This window comes from Lactuca serriola, chromosome 7 (genome assembly GCF_051521515.1).
Source record: "Lactuca serriola cultivar US96UC23 chromosome 7, Lser_US96UC23_V15, whole genome shotgun sequence".
Taxonomy (NCBI): Eukaryota; Viridiplantae; Streptophyta; class Magnoliopsida; order Asterales; family Asteraceae; genus Lactuca; species Lactuca serriola.
This window is the reverse complement of record NC_136414.1, coordinates 169,899,669-169,913,272: the sequence shown is the minus strand read 5'-3', so window position 1 is coordinate 169,913,272 and position 13,604 is coordinate 169,899,669.

Here is a 13,604-nt window from a genome sequence, read left to right as displayed (position 1 = left end):
TAAATAAGTGGTGAGGCCTCCATTCATTCTCACACCTTCCTACTTCTTCCTCTCTGTCTCTAGAACCTCTCTCTAGCCCACGAACCCCCCCCCCCCCCCCGGAAAAGCCTAGGGAACCTCCCTTGCACGAGGCAGAAGCCGTGGAGCGCCCGACGACTCCGATAAGACGAGCCTTTCGGCTCGGGAACACCGCTCCAGCGGAGTCCAATTTTGAGAAAAACCCGTTGTAAGTGATCTATGCCTACGCTATTTTTAATATAGCTTTTATTTAATCATAATAATGTTATTAGGAACTTATAATAAATACTTGGGCTATTATTATGGGCTATATAAGTATTTTTAACTCTTATATAATAGTAATAATAGCTAGACTATTAATTAGTCTCGGTGAATATTAAACTAAACCCTAGTGGTAATGATACTAGGTTTTGTCGAGGGAAATTGTTTTAAGAGTAACGAAGCGATGTCTGAATTCAAAGTCACCACCTTATCAGGTGAGTGCATAGTTACTTTCAGCTTACACATAGATATGAAGTATTTTATATAAATTATGTGTTGTGTGTGCATATTATCTGTATACTTGCTATCTATGCTGGATGAACAATTTTATACATGTTTTAAATGATTTAAACTGTATATGTATTTTATATCTACAAAATGTGTTGGGTAAAACATGGGTAGATGTAATAGTTGTTGTGCGACCAAATAAAATGATGAGAGGCCTCGTTATAGATTTTATTGATGATCCAGTCATCTAGTGGAGTATAGATGACGACCATGGACTATTCTAGACAGTCCAGTGGAACGCTAGCAGGCTCGCAACCTGTAGGTGTTTATTTGAACTACGTGTTTATTTGAACTGTGTGCTCACCAGGTGTACTCCATCCCCCACATGGTTTCCTTAAGGACATTTATTGCTGAGGAATCCCCTTAGTAGTAGTGTGCATCCCGATAATGTTCCTTAGGCTAGGTCCCTTATGATAGGTGTTTAGGGACGTAATGAGAGGATAACGGGAATGGGTAATCGGGTTATTGTTGATTGATGAAATTAATAAACTTATTTATTGTGGGTTGAAAACCCTATGTGCTCACCAAGCTCCCAAGCCTGATCCACTTAGTTTCTTGTGTTACAGGTAGTGGTGCATGAGCATAGATGTGATGTCTTGGGATGAGAGATTAAGGGATTTTAGGCCTGTAAATACGGAATAATGTAGTAAGGCCTATGTTGTATTGTTTATGCTTATGATCTGTATTGAACATGACCTCCTGAGTCTTTTTAATGAAATACATTTCTATGGAAATGCTTTTGATAAATCTTTATCATATTTTGTTTAGGGACAAATTCCGCAACACTTTTATTTAAAATGTCACTCTGATTTTCAAACAAAGCATAAACAAAATCGGTCTTTTCTGGCTATGAAAATGGGGATGTCACAGTATTTATCTCTAGGGTTTCAAATCATCTCCCTATAAATAGAGGACTCCAAATTCAGTTTTGACACTTGAGAAGTATACATCTAAGCTACAAAATTTTAAAATCCTAAAAAACATAAGAATATTCCCACGCTGTGGTAGTTTTATCCCTATGTTGTAGTCAAAGAACATAATCAACATTTCGATTTTATTTGAAGATGGAAGTTTGAGGATTGCTTGGATTTGTTTCTTATTTGTGTCTTGGGTGTGATCATAGAAGAGGAACTCCCTTTTGGGTTATCTAGTATAATCCACTATCTTGTCAAAAGAAGAAACCAACTAATAAATCTAAGGTATGTATTCTATCCATTGAGTCTTATAAGTTGCATATATTAGTTAAGTTTAGATCCATTGTTTTGAGTTTAGATTATATCTGTTTATATTTTCCGCTATGATTTGTTTGATATAATAAGGCTCGAAACCCATCAATAACATGTACAAAAAACCTTTAACAACGAATAAGGTATTCTTGATTTGACAATTGGTGAATCCGAAGATGAAGGAGGGTGGCTCAGTGACTAATCATGTTAATGAATCCAATTCATTCATCTCAAGGTGTATTTCTATTAACACTAGATTTGAGGATGAAGTTATGGAGTTGCTACTATTATCATCATTGCTTGATAGTATTGGGTTTTTTAGGTTACAATTTAATTGTACATGTATAATTTCACTTAACTCTTAAGGGTACATGCAACAAAAAAATAGATCTATGTATTTTCTCAATTAATAGCAACATACTTATGAAACAAAAAATAGAACCATATACCTTTACTTGAATCATATAAAGCTAATCAAAACTCTTGAAGTCTCCTTGGAAAAATAGCTCCAAAATTATGGTAGACTCTAATGCATCACACCTAAAACTCAAGAAACTCTTGTATTAAAGGAGAGAAGGGAGAGGAATGAGAAATTTTGGATTTCTCTTGTGGTTATGATTAAGCTAAAAATACAAGGGGTATGCCCCTTTTGTATAGGTTTTCGATAATCCTAGAAATCCTACATTTGAACTTAAAATAATAATATAGTTTCCTTTTATCAGTTGGATGCTTCCAGAAACCCTATCCAAGATCCTTAAAACCATCCACCACATAGGGAGGTTCTAGATCCTCTCTTTTGTTCAACTATTAAACAACCGCAGCAGCCCTTGTACCTTTAACTAATTCTAATTAACCTAGAATTAATTCCAAATCAATTCTGATTAATTCTTAATTAACTATTACTATTTCTAATTAATATATTAATCATATCATATATTAATAAATCATTTATCTCTCTCTTCTATAATCGATATAAGTTATTTCATGGTTATAAGGGCAACCTAAAAGAACTTTAATTTTATTTATCAACATTATATCGATTTAGTTAGGACCTTAGACACCTTAATCCAACAGTTTCCCACTTGCATAAGTTGTTAACAATAGTTTCAAGTATAACTCCAAATAACAACTAAAGAGTGTTTTCCAAAGACATTGTCAAACTCTTATTAGATGTTGGTCCTAAGAAAAGTGATTAAATATCCCTTTGTTCTTCCTTTTATCATATAGATACAAGATATGTATTACAATCATTCTCATTGTCAAGATTTTGTGTCCCGATGTAACATCTCGAAATTTCAGAAGTTCAATGAATGGCCAAAAGTGTAAATAAAAGAAAGGACTCGACTAGTAGGTCTTCTTACTCGCTGAGTCGGAGCGGGATTGGGTCGCAGACTAAGTGGCCAACTCGCCGAGTCGGCGGCTTGGACTCGACGAGTTGGTGCTGAAGAGAGAAAACCCTAATCCCCGGGGTTGTGCCCTATATAAAGCACATTATAACCCACCCTCATCCTCTTTACTACCCTTTTGAGATCCACAAACCCTAAATCGTGAGTGAGAGCCCTTGGAAGCAATTTGGAGCCTAGATAAGTGATTTTGGTGAAGAGATCTTGAAGATCAAGAAGCTTGGATCAAGGGGATTTGCAGAGATTTGGATTATACTTTAGTTGGAGCTTATATTGGAGGTAATAATCTGTTGCTTGGGGTTCTTTTGCATCTAGATCTATTATTATTTGAGATTTGGGGCATGTTTGGGTATGATTGAAAGCTACTTCGGGTTAGAGGCTTAGGAGGTTGCTACCTCAGATCTACGCTTATGATGGTCCAAAATTTCATAAAGCTCCTGTCTAAGAGCTGTTGGTGAAGCATCCTAGTCCTTAACCCTAACCCTAGAGTGTTTTAGGCCTATATCTCCTTGACTTCACATAAAGTTTGCAACTTTATGTGAGGGTTAAACTGTAGAAGAGTGGATCTATGGATTGGAACCCTGCATGGCTCGAAAAGCCTCAGTATGGATTGAGAACTGGAGAGACTTGGCGAGTCACATGGGTGTCCTCGACGAGTTCTATGAACATGAGCATGGACTCGGCGAGGGTGAAGAACAACTCGGCGAGTCTGTTGAAGATTGCCTTGGACTCGGCGAGTCTGTTCTTAGACTCGGCGAGTCTGGTCGTGAAACCCTAACATCTTCTGGTTAAGCCTCGAATCAGGGAGTCGAGGGGTGACTTTGTGAGTTGAGCAGGATGGGACTCGGAGATCGTTGGACTCGACGAGTCTTGGGGTGACTCGGCGAGTTGAGTCGTGTTCTAAGAGTTTTAACAGTATAAGGACTCAACGAGTCAACGGGTTGACTCAGCGAGTAGAGTCAGTCAGGAAGTTTGACTTTGGCCTGGATTTGACTTTGACCTACAAGGGTGTTATGGTATTTGATTATTTATGTCAATGGTCCATTGATGGTAATAGGTGTTGGAGTTTGGAGCAGTGCTTCGGGTGTGTGCTTCCGTGGTTCTGTTCTTCATTTCAGGTGAGTTACCCTCACTGTACTCAAGGGTCTAAGGCACCAAGGTCGGCCCTTTGAATTGTTGTTTAGAGCTTGCTATGTTATGTGATGATATGCTTGCTAGTATCCTGGTAGATAGGATAATGATATGAGGATATGCTTTGTTAGCTTAATATCCTAGAGGAATGGATAGTTAAGTGATGGCTAGTTCTATTGGATCAGCGCCCTGGTAGTTGGGTAGTGGTTATTTATAGACTTGTAGTTGGTCTTGCCTTATGTATGCTGGTAGGAGGTTACCTACAGGTTATGTATGTTCAGCAGTAGCAGAGGGTATTCCATCCCGGTAGGATGATAGGGCCCTAGTATGTTGGTTTTGTAGAGTGTTATGTGGTTGCCTGTTACGTGTGCATGTTTGCTAGTGTGGGGCATTCCAACCCGATGGTTGTGGGTCAGGAGTATTCCATACCGGTAGGATGATTGGACTCATAGTAGGTTGGCATTCCAGCCCGATGGTTGAGGGGCATGGGTTATTCCATCTTGAGGGATGATTGGACCCATAGTAGTAGTAGTTATTGTATGTATAGGAAGTGGGGCATTCCAACCCGATGGTTGTGGGCCAGGAGTATTCCATCTTGGTAGGTTGATTGGACTCATATTATGTTGGCAGTCCAACCCGATGGTTGAGGGGCATAGGGTATTCCATCTTGTGAGATGATTGGACCCATAGTAGTTTTTGTTGTACGTATATGTGTATCGGCATTCCAACCCGATGGTTGTGGGCCGAGAGTATTCCATCCCGGTAGGATGATTGAGCTTGTAGTATGTAGGCATTCCAACCCGATGGTTGAGGGCCAGGGGTATTCCACCCGGAAGGTTGATTGGACCCATAGTATGTTGTTCTTTGTTGTATGCGTATGTTTATGTGTGTATGGGTACTTTGGGGGAACTCACTAAGCTTTCGGGCTTATAGTTGTGGTTTATTGTTTCAGGTACTTCAGGAGATCGTGGCAAGGCGAAGGCGTGATTGTACCGCTCCTCATGTTTTATGTTCTTATGATATGGTTTTGGGAAATACTTTGATGTTGAACTATTTTGAAAACAAGTTGTGTTAACTTAGTGGTTTTTGAATAAAATAAAATGTTTTAAATTGGTCGAAATTTTTGGACGTTACAAGTTGGTATTAGAGCCTTGGTTTGAGTGAATTGGAGGAACATTCGTGTGAATCCAATCTCAAATCAAGGAGAGATTTTCAAAAATAGTTTTCAAAAGGTTTTCAAAATAAGTAAAGGAGGATGCAGAGGGTACGATCAGTCGGAGCCAGTAAGTTACCCCAAAATACCATACAAGTTATTTGTTTATGCGATATGTTAGAGCAGCATGCTAGTATTAGGCTAGGGATCTTCAGGAATTGCATGATAGAATTGCCTGATTACATGATGTCTGCTAGCCTAGGGTTCTCTTTATATGAAATTGACATCATTACTGTAGTTATCTAGTGCATGCATCATGGTTATACATAACTAAGATCTTATAGCCTTAAAATGTTTGATTTGGCCTTATGTTCTGTTCTTGTCTGATTGGGAGCTTAGGGAAGGATTGGATATTCGAAAGTCTATAGGGTCCAGCGTTATATATGACTAGCATACACTAGTGCTGTAGGGTTGGTCGAAGTTTCATGGTTGGGTGAGTTATGGGACCGGTAGGGCAGTATGAGATATTTAGCTTTCCTCTAGGAGTGAAGATTGAGTGCTTGTTATGCATGTTTGTGCTTAGGGCGTTGTGGTGATACTTGAGACAAATATGGGTAGGTTTGGAAAGTAGTATGGGCCCGTAGTACTGAAAGCATAGGACACATACGCATGTCAAGGAAGTCACAACCCCTAGGTTGTTGGTTAGAGGTTAGTTCGCGGCGGTTATGTGAAGTATCTGAGGATCTTGTTGGTGTTTTTCAGTATGGCTGATGTGGGACGTTTCGAGTCAGGATCTTGTTCGGGATCGGGATCAGGAGAGGGTGGTCAGGGTGGATTAGCACCACCCGAGGTTATTGGTCAGATGAGGATGGATGAGTTGGATGCTAGGATTCGTGATATCCTGCATGATGAGGTTGTTGCTATGTTCCGAGCTGAGTTGTCGGAACTATTTGGGTCGATCAAGACCGTCATGGTTAAGTATTTTGATGAGCGTTATGCAGCTCTTGCAGAGACAACAGTCGCGGTAGCTACAGCAGCTGTGGCAGCGGCAGGGGGAGGAGCCATTCGGGGCTTTCAATATCGAGATGGCGACAATATGAATCCCCCTAATTTTGATGGAGTTCAGGATCCGATTGTTGCTATGAAATGGTTGTCAGATGTGGAAGGATGTTTCTTCACATGCTCATGCCCTGCTGATCAGAGGGTGAGGTGTGCTCTGTACTTGTTAAGGCTCGGGGCGAAGGATTGGTGGAGGTTGACCACAGGATCGTATTCTGATGCGCAGAGAGCTGCGGTTACTTGGGTCAGTTCCGAGTCATGTTCAGTACTCGTTATGTTCCGCAGGTGGAGCGGGAGAGATTGGCTCAGGAGTTTTTGGAGCTGAAGCAGGATTCTGAATCAGTGACGGAGAGCACCAAGATGTTCACGGAGAGGGTGATGTTTTGCCCTGAGTTTGCTTCGGAGCAGGCTCAGATGACTCGATATCTAAGTATGCTCAAGACGAACATCAGGCAGTTTGTGTCCACGTAGAGGTGTAGTACCTTGTTGGAGTTCTAGGAGGTCGCTAGGCAGCGCAAGTTAAAGATTGAGCTTCAGTTAAGAGAGCAGAGGCAGGCCCCAGTGCAGTCGCAGCCTGCACCGAAGCAGATGAGAACCGCTGATTATAGACAGGGAAGTCAGAGGAGTCGCACTTGCGGGAAGTGCGACAAGATGCATGAGGGAAGTTTTCGTTCTTCTTCGGGGTGCCACAAGTGTGGCAAGGAGGGCCACATAGCCAGGGATTGCAGGCCGTCGACTCCAGCAGCAGGAGTCCAACTTTGTTATCATTGTGATCGGGTGGGCCATATGAAGGCCTAGTGTCCTCTACTAGCTACCAGGTCAGTGCGGGCCCCAGCACCAGCCACTTTGAGACTTACTGACGGAGGTCAGGGTTGAGCAGAGCCACCGAAGGCTCCAGGGCGTGCTTATCAGCTTGTGACTGAGGAGATCAGGTCAGCGACAGAGGTGTCATCCGATATGTTTTCTGCCTTATCTTGTTTATGTGGTGTTTATGAGATGTTGTTTCTTGCATGAGATATAAAGTGTTGTATGTGTTAGAGAAGAGTTAGTATTGTGGGTTTTTAGAGGGTTCGTATCCGATGTGGAATTCGTGAGAAAGGAAGGTCATGATTCGGGAATTCCGGAACTTTCAGCAGGAACTCAGGTTCCTCGAAATTCGATGTACTGGTTTGATTTGATTGAGTAGCGTGTTAGCTTCGTCGCCAGTGGATGGTGGTTAGTGCCCTAAGTGGGGTAGAATTGGAAATTCTCGGATGAGCCGCTGGTTGTAGAATGTTGCCTGACGCGGTTTGAATGTTGGTTATTGGAGTGGTGCAATGAGGCGGTTCAGTTATAGTAAGGACTTTGCATGTGTCGTGGATCTTTGAACCAGTAGTGAGGATGCTGTTATGTGATAGCGGCTAGTGGGGTTGTCTTCGAATGGTGGAGATGTCGAGGAAATGCGGCAGGTTATGTATGGATTACTAGCCATGCGATCAGTCTCTAAGTACGTATTCATGTTCTGAGTTAGCAGTGTGCACCGCTAAGGGGTGATGTATAGTGAGGTCCTGTTACTGTGGCAATGTTGGATGATGCGTAGGAATGTTTCAGACTCCTTGGAAGAGGAGGGGGATAGTGGTTCCAGATTGGAGATTTGGACAGAGGAAAGTGAGATAGTAGGTTAACAGACTCGAGAGCAGTCTGGACCAGTGCTGAGGACTGTATAAGGATATTACAGTCAGAGGTCGTGGACCTAGAGATCGTGATGAGGAGGTGTGAGTGGATTACACCCAGTTGTGTCGAACCAAAGGGTTCGAGGGTGACGCAAGGACAAGGTCCTTGGTTCCAAGTATGGTTGTAGGTTTGAGTTATGTATGTGAAGGTATTCCAATCTGGGGTATTCCATCGTGAGGATGAATGGACCCTATCATTGATTGGACCTGGTGTGTTTGGTATTACAAACCGAGGGTTGATTGGTCCAAACATACATGAGGATGCAAGGGTATACCATCCTGGGGATGACTGGACCCGTTATAGGCGTACCTGGTATTCCAGCCCGAGGCTGATTGGGCCAGGCACGAGTGGTTACGCGATATGGTTGGTTGATGGGTTATGGGAGCTGAAGGATGCAGTATCTTGTCAGCGTAAGCATAATATAGAATCATAGGGGGAAATCAGGATTCGTTCCAGGTTGCAAGTTATTAGGGTTATCGCCAATTTTTGGGCGTAGGAAGATGGATTAGTGTCTTGGCGGAGCTCAGTGGGTGTTTATAGAATCTAGCATTCGTAGGGCACGGAAGTGTGTCCCTGATATGAAGGGTTAGTATTATCGGGTGATTCGTGGTTGATAGGTGGTGCTATTGATTTGAAAGGCCAATGGTCGGCTTGGAGTAGTGGCAAGGATGCCACGCGAGAATAAACCATTTTAAGAGAGATGCAGAAGTAGGGTTTGTAAGAACCTGGGTTGACTGAGATATCGGAGTTTGCAGTGCAAGGGGTTTGTTTTGAAACGTATGATGCAGTAGGCTTCAAGGACGAAGCCTAATTTAAGTGGGGGACAGTTGTAACATCCCAAAATTTCAGAAGTTCAATGAAGGGCCAAAAGTATAAATAAAAGAAGAGACTCGACGAGTAGGTCTTCTTACTCGCTGAGTCGGAGCGGGATTGAGTCACAGACTAAGTGGCCAACTTGCCAAGTCGGCGGCTTGGACTTCACGAGTTGGTGCTGAAGAGAGAAAACCCTAATCCCGGGGGTTGTGCCCTATATAAAGTACATTATAAGCCACCCTCAGCATGTTTACTACCCTTTTGAGATCCAGAAACCCTAAATCGTGAGAAAGAGCCCTTGGAAGCAATTTGGAGCCTAGATAAGTGATTTTGGTGAAGATCTCTTGAAGATCAAGAAGCTTGCATCAAGGGGATTTGCATAGATTTGGATTATACTTCAGTTGGAGCTTATATTGGAGGTAATAATCTGTTGCTTGGGGTTCTTTTGCATCTAGACCTATTATTATTTGAGATTTTGGGCATTTTTGGGTATGATTGAGAGCTATTTCGAGTTAGAGGCTTAGATTTGAGGTTGCTACCTCAGATCTAGGCTTGTGATGGTCCAAAATGTCATAAAGCTCATGTCTAAGAGTTATTGGTGAAGCCCACTAGTCCTTAACCCTATCCCTAGAGTGTTTTGGGCCTATATCTCCTTGGTTTCATGTAAAGTTTGCAACTTTATGTGAGGGTTAGACTATAGAAGAGTGGATCTATGGATTGGAGCACCTGCATGGCTCGAAAAGCCTCTGTATGGAATGAGAACTGGAGAAACTCGGCGAGTCATATGGGTGTACTCGACGAGTTGTATGAACATGAGCATGGACTCGGCGAGTTGGAAGAACAACTCAGCGAGTCTGTTGAAGATTTCCTTAGGCTCAACGAGTCTGTTCTTGGACTTGGCGAGTCTGGTCGCGGAACCCTAACCTCTTCTGGTTAAGCCTCGAATCAGTGAGTCAAGGGGTGACTTTGTGAGTTGAGCAGGATGGGACTCGGAGATCGTTGGACTCAACGAGTCTTGGGGTGACTCGGGGAGTTGAGTCGTGTTCTAAGAGTTTTAACAGTATAAGGACTTGACGACTCAACGGGTTGATTCGGCGAGTAGAGTCAGTCAGGAAGTTTGACTTTGGCCTGGACTTTGACTTTGACCTTCAAGTGTGTTATGGTATTTGGTTATTTATGTCAACGGTCCATTGATGGCAATAGGTGTTGGAGTTTGGAGGAGTGCTTCGGGTGTGTGCTTCCGTGGTTCGGTTCTTCATTTCAGTTGAGTTATCCTCTCTGTACTCAAGGGTCTAAGGCACCAAGGTCGGCCCTTTGAATTGTTGTTTAGATCTTGTTATGTTATGTGATGATATGCTTGTTAGTATCCTGGTAGATAGGATAATGATATGAGGATATGCTTTGGTAGCTTAATATCCTAGAGGAATGGATAGTTAAGTGATGGTTAGTTCTGTTGGATCAGCGCCATGGTAGTTGGGTAGCGGTTATTTATAGACATGTAGTTGGTCTTGCCTTATGTATGCTGGTAGGAGGTTACCTGCAAGTTATGTATGTTCAGCAGTAGCAAAGGGTATTCCATCCCGGTAGGATGATAGGGCCCTAGTATGTTGGTTTTGTAGAGTGTTATGTGGTTGCCTGTTATGTGTGCATGTTTGCTAGTGTTGGGAATTCCAACCCGATGGTTGTGGGCCAGGAGTATTCCATACTGGTAGGATGATTGTACTCATAGTAGGTTGGCATTCCAGCCCGATGGTTGAGGGGCCTGGGCTATTCCATCCTGAGGGATGATTGGACCCATAGTAGTAGTAGTTATTGTATGTATAGGAAGTGGGGCATTCCAAACCGATGGTTGTGGGCCAGGAGTATTCCATTCCGGTAGGTTGATTGGACTCATATTATGTTGGCATTCCAACCCGATGGTTGAGGGGCCTGTGGTATTCCATCTTGTGAGATGATTGGACCCATAGTAGTTTTTGTTGTACGTATAGGTCTATCGGCATTCCAACCTGATGGTTGTGGGCCGAGAGTATTCCATCCCGGTAGGATGATTGGGCTTGTAGTATGTAGGCATTCCAACCCGATGGTTGAGGGCCAGGGTATTCCAACCGGAAGGTTGATTGGTCCCATAGTATGTTGTTCTTTGTTGTATGCGTATGTGTGTATGGGTACTTTGGGGGAACTCACTAAGCTTTCGGGCTTACAGTTATGGTTTATTGTTTCAGGTACTTCAGGAGATCATGGCAAGGCGAAGGCGTGATCGTACCGCTCCTCATGTTTTATTTCTTATGATATGGTTCTGGGAAATACTCTGATGTTTGAACTATTTTGAAAACAAGCTGTGTTAACTTAGTGGTTTTTGAATAAAATAAAATGTTTTAAATTGGTCGAAATTTTTAGACGTTACACCCGATTTCCTGATTTATGATGATGTCTTCAAACTACTAATTAAACACATCAATTTAGTCCCAATTAGGCCCAACATTATAATGTCAACATCAAATCACTAAGGGGCCTAAAGATATCTCTTTCCATATCAAAGAAAAAGGAACGAATAAACATTGAATATATAATCATAAATTTTACTCACCAAATCATGCATGGAATTATAGATTATGACATTTAACTACGTGATGTGTTGGAGTAAACTAATACACATTATCGTCTTAGAATTACACGTAACTGAATCCACTACTAGAAAAACAGCCTTTTACGACGCTCATTGCGCGTCGTAAAAGGCTCAGACGACGCGCAAATGCGCGTCAAGGAAGGCCCTGTCATAAAGAGAGACGACGCGCTTTTGCGCGTCGTCTATAGACGACGCGCATTTACGACACTCATTTACGACGCAAAATTACGACGCTCGTTTACAACACGCAATGCGTATCAAGGAAGGCCCTGTCATAAAGGAAGACGACATGCATTCACGTGTCGTAACCTGACGACACGCATGTTAATGACACGCAATGCGTATCAAGAAAACCCCTGTCAAGAAAGGCCATGTCATAAATGAAGATGACACACATTTTTGCGTATCATAATTTTAAATGTTTAAAAAAATATTATTAATATATTTACTTATTTTACAATTAAATTTGTATTTAATGTTTTCATAATAGAAAATAAAATATCATATACAAAAAATAGAATCCATTGCATAAATTTAATGTCATACAAATTAATCGTTCCATGGAAAGATATAACAAATCAATAGAAGTTGTAACAAAAATTTACAAATGAATTAGATACAAAAAAATACAATCCATTGCCCCTTTGCTTATTCAAGATCAACCTGCAAGTAGCTAACTAATCTGTACAAATTCACCCTTGTTTCTAATCATTTATCCAATAATATTAAAATTTTAATTAATCAAGTTTTTATGATATAACCCTGGAAAGAAGAGAAATTTTATAATATTCTTGCCTTAAATGCACTCAGTAATTTTATGATATTCTTGCCTTAAATGCCTGGAATCTGACTGCCCGGATTCTTTAATCTCCTGGAACAAATGAATTATACTTTCTACTTTCAGTACAATATCTAAACATGTTATTATGAGTTACATATTGTTTTTATCAGTAAAAAAAGCATGTATACCTAATGAGATTTCAATTGAGATGCTAGGTGGCAACCTCACTGCAGCCTCCTCATTCTCCTCCCTCACAACATTTACAATGTAGCGAGTTTGTGCATCACCTAACAGTATAATAATAGTTCCATCAGATACAGTTGCCCTAAAACTTGTATAATTTGTTGATTTTTCAAAGTAATGTTTTGTGATAAAATATATAGAAGTAGAAGCCTATAATGAACAAATCAATGAAAAAAGATTGCTATTTCTTGCATTTAACCTCATACTTTGAGAAACTATCAGATTTGAACTCCAAAAGCAACTTCCTTGCAGCTCTTTTACAAAAAGAATCTTCCTGCATATTGCATATTTACAACTTCGTCATTAAACATGTTAACAGATTCTGAATCTCTTTCTCTATTATATAGAACCAAATTCCAAGGAAAAGCTATGGCCTCAACATCTACACTTAAACTATTTGTAGCAACATCATCACCTGCAATTAATCTGAGAAAAAATTGAACTTTTAATTGACTAAAGTAGACAAAACAATTAAAATGTGGAAAGAAGACGAAAATGTAGCTCCAGAAACTCACCCGGTCAACTTCAAACCCCCGAAAGATATTCGTAGGTTTTAAACATGGAGGGGCATTTTTGGAAGTTTTTGTTTTTATTGTTAATTGTGTTGTAATGTTAAAAAAAGTTTAATATTTGATAAAAAAAAAATACAGTATTAATTTTTTGGTAGTGAGATGAATAAAATTGTTATAAAAATAATAGAACCATTCATTATTTTCATTTATTATTTATATATATTTTCGTGATACATGCTTATCTTCCACCAATTTCTCAGCCTGAAGGTTACCCCCTTGTAGTTCAAGATTTAAAGTTTGATTGGGTGTTACACTTTAGATTCTGGCCTAATAATAATAGTAGAATGTATGATCTAGAAGGAGTCACTCCTTGCATA